This window comes from Sus scrofa, chromosome 6 (assembly GCF_000003025.6).
Source record: "Sus scrofa isolate TJ Tabasco breed Duroc chromosome 6, Sscrofa11.1, whole genome shotgun sequence".
NCBI lineage: Eukaryota > Metazoa > Chordata > Mammalia > Artiodactyla > Suidae > Sus > Sus scrofa.
Window position 1 is genome coordinate 81,444,545 of NC_010448.4, and position 3,899 is coordinate 81,448,443.

Here is a 3,899-nt window from a genome sequence, read left to right on the forward strand (position 1 = left end):
GTAGGGGTGCCTCAGGGAGCCCTGAGTGTGGGGAGGGGGAGTGTGGTGGAAATAAGGGGTGCACTAAGCCGTTGGGCTTCTCAGGCCACCCCCACGCCTCCAAACAGTCCCACTTTTCTCTTATTTACATATTGAGACTTCCTATAAAATTTGAGTTCAGAAGAAAAGATTCCATGACAAAAGAAAGTTAAAAAACATTTGATCTTTTGTGCTGTGAGTTATATCTCAGTTTTTGAAAAAACCCTCTGATCCGTTCTACCACTTTCATTTTCTAGAGGGGAGGCTGAGGCTGAGTGAGGAGAAGCAGCCCACGCATGGTCACCCAGCGAATCAGCAATAGAATTGGGAAGCGGGCCCCCTGCTACAGGCCAGTTGCTGTCTCTCCACCATGCAGTACCAGGAGTGGAGCGGAGGGCAGACAGCTCTGGTTGTCACAGCTGATAATTACCACCGCATCCCTTTGCTCTCGGGGACACAGTTCAGTGACGAAGCCAGGCAAGCTTGAGGCTAAACACCCAACCATCTTGCCTCCCAAGCCTCCATCACTTTCCTCCGTAAAAAGGAGCTCCTGGTACCTCAAGAGGGGTAGAGGGAAGATCAGATTTATGGGTTGTTCTTCTTTGAACAATGTCTTTTCTTTTTAGGGCCGTACCCACTGCATATGGAAGTTCCCAAGCTAGGGGTCCATTTGGAGCTACAGCTGCCGGCCTACACCACAGCCATAGCAACTCGAGATCTGAGCCACACCTGAGACCTACACCACAGCTCACAGCCATGCCGGATCCCCGACCCACTAAGCAAGGCCAGGGATCAAACCCACATCCTCGTGGATTCTAGTTGGATTCATTTCTGCTGAGCCACAACAGGAACTCCCTGAGCAAGTATTTTTTTAAGTGTCTGCTGTGTGCCAGGCATTGTACTTGGCTTTGAGAATTGAGGAGGGACCAGGATGTCAGGCTCCTGCTGTCATGGAAATTCACATTTCTATGGGAGAGGTCGATTGTAAGGAAGTAAATAAATGTCAGTGGGAACGTGGCAGAGAATTGTAAGTTTATGATGAAAATGAAAAGGGTGACAAAGTAGGAGTTCCTGTCGTGGCTCAGTGGAAATGAATGGGGCTAGCATCCTTGAGGATGAGGGTTCAATCCCTGGTCCCACTCAGTGGGTACAGTGTAGCAGTGTAGGTTGCAGATGCAGCCGTGGCATAGGCCAGCAGCTATAGCTCCAGTTCAGCCCCCTGGCCTGGGAACTTCCATATGCTGCATCTGTGGCCCTGGGGGAAAAAACAAAACAAAACAAAACAAAAAACAGTGACAAAGTAGAGACAGACAGAGCACATTTCTGGTTAGATTAGGTGGCTGGATAGGATCCTCTAAAGAAGTGATTTTTTTTTTAGGGCCACACCTGCTGCATATAGAGGTTCCCAGGCTAGGGGTCTAAACAGAGCTGTTGCTACTGGCCTATGCCAGAGCCACAGCAACACCAGGTCCGAGCCACATCTGTGACCTACACCACAGCTCATGGCAATGCCAGATCCCCAACCCCCTGAGCGAGGCCAGGGATTGAACCCGCAATCCATGGTTCCTAGTCGGATTCTTTTCTGCTGCACCATGACAGGAACTCCTTTTTCTTTTTTTTTTTGAAAGTGATTTTTTTTTTTTTGTCCTTTTTTTATCTTTTTGCTATTTCTTGGGCCGCTCTGTGGCATATGGAGGTTCCCAGGCTAGGGGTCGAATCGGAGCTGTAGCCACCGGCCTACGCCAGAGACACAGCAACGCGGGATCTGAGCCGCGTGTGCAACCTACACCACAGCTCACGGCAACGCCGGATCGTTAACCCACTGAGCAAGGGCAGGGACCGAACCTGCAACCTCATGGTTCCTAGTCGGATTTGTTAACCACTGCGCCACGACGGGAACTCCCTGAAAGTGATTTTTAAACAGATCCTCTAAAGAGTTCTCTTGTGGCACAGTGGGTTAAGGATCCATTGTTGTCACTGCAGCGGCTTGGGTCACTGCTGTGGTGTGGGTTCAATCCCTGGCCCAGGAATTTCCACAGGCTGTGCCACAGGCGAGGGCAAAAGACAGAAGAAAAAAAATGATTGTTTTTGAAGCATAGTTGATTTACTGTGTTGTGTTAATTGCTGCTGTACAGGAAAATGATTTAATTTATATATATATACACACACATATATAATATACAGTCTTTTAAAATGTTCTTTTCCAGGACTTCCTGTTGTGGCTCAGTGGTTAATGAACCCGACTAGGATCCATGAGGACTCGGGTTTGAATCCTGGCCTCACTCAGTGGGTTAAGGATCTGGCATTGTCATGAGCTGTGGTGTAGGTCGCAGATTCGGCTTGGATCTGGCATTGCTGTGGCTGTGCTGTAGGCCAACAGCTGTAGCTCCGATTCGACCCCTAGCCTGGGAACTTGCATATGTGGTCGGTGTGGCCCTAAAAAGAATAAATAAATAAATAAATGAAATACTCTTTTCCATTATGGTTTAATCGGATATTGAATATAGTTCTCTGTGCTATACAGGAGGACCTTGTTGTATATCCCCTGCGTGTAATAACTTACCTCTGCTAACCCCAAATTTCCAGTTCAGCTCTTTCCAAACCTCCTCCACCTTGGTAACCACAAGTCTGTGCTCCTTGTCCATGAGTCTTTTTCTGTTCTATAGATATGTTCATTTGTGTCATATTTTAGATTCCACACACAACATGATATCATATGGTATTTTTATTTCTCTGAGTTCTCTTAATACGATAATCTTTATTTCCATCCATGTTGCTACAAATGGCATTATTTCATTCTTTTTTATGGCTGAGTAGTATTCCATTGTATATATGTACCACATCTTCTGTATCCATTCATCTGTTGATGGACATTTAGGTTGTTTCCATGTCTTGGCTATTATGAACAGTGCTGCTATGAACATAGGGGTACATGTATCTTTCTTTTTTTTTTTTTTTTTTTTTGCTATTTCTTGGGCCGCTCCCGCGGCATATGGAGGTTCCCAAGCTAGGGGTCGAATCGGAGCTGTAGCCACCAGCCTACACCAGAGCCACAGCAACGCGGGATCCGAGCCGCGTCTGCAACCTACACCACAGCTCACGGCAACGCCGGATCCTTAACCCACTGAGCAAGGGCAGGGACCGAACCCGCAACCTCATGGTTCCTAGTCGGATTCGTTAACCACTGCGCCACGATGGGAACTCCTATCTTTCTAAATTATAGTTTCGTCTGGGTATATGCTCAGGAGTAGGATATGGTAACTCTATCCAGAGTTTTTTGAGGAAACTTCATGTTGTTTTCCATAGTGGCTATGCCAACTAAACAGGTAATATTTGCTTTTGTTTTTTTGGTTTTATTTGTTTATTTTTTTTCCGTTATAGCTGATTTACAGTGTTCTGTCAATTTTCTGCTGCACAGCAAGGTGATCCAGTCACACATACATGTATACATTCTTTTTTCTGACATTATCTTGCTCCATCACAAGTGACCAGGCATAGTTCCCAGTGCTATACAGCAGGATCACATTGCTTATCCATTCTAAAGGCGGTAGTTTGTATCTATTAACCCCAAATTCCCAGTCCATCCCACTCCCTCCCCTCCTCCTTGGCAACCACAAGTATCTTCTCCATGTCCTTGATTTTCTTTTCTGTGGAAAGGTTCATTTGTGCCCTATATTAGATTCCAGATATGAGTGAAATCATATGGTATTTGTCTCTCTCTTTCTGACTTCACTTAGTATGAGTGTCTAGTTCCATCCATGTTGCTGCAAATGGCATTATTTTGTTCTTTTTTATGGCTGAGTAGTATTCCATTGTGTATACATACCACATCTTCTTAACCAATCATCTGTCGATGGACATTCAGGTTGTTTCCATGTCTT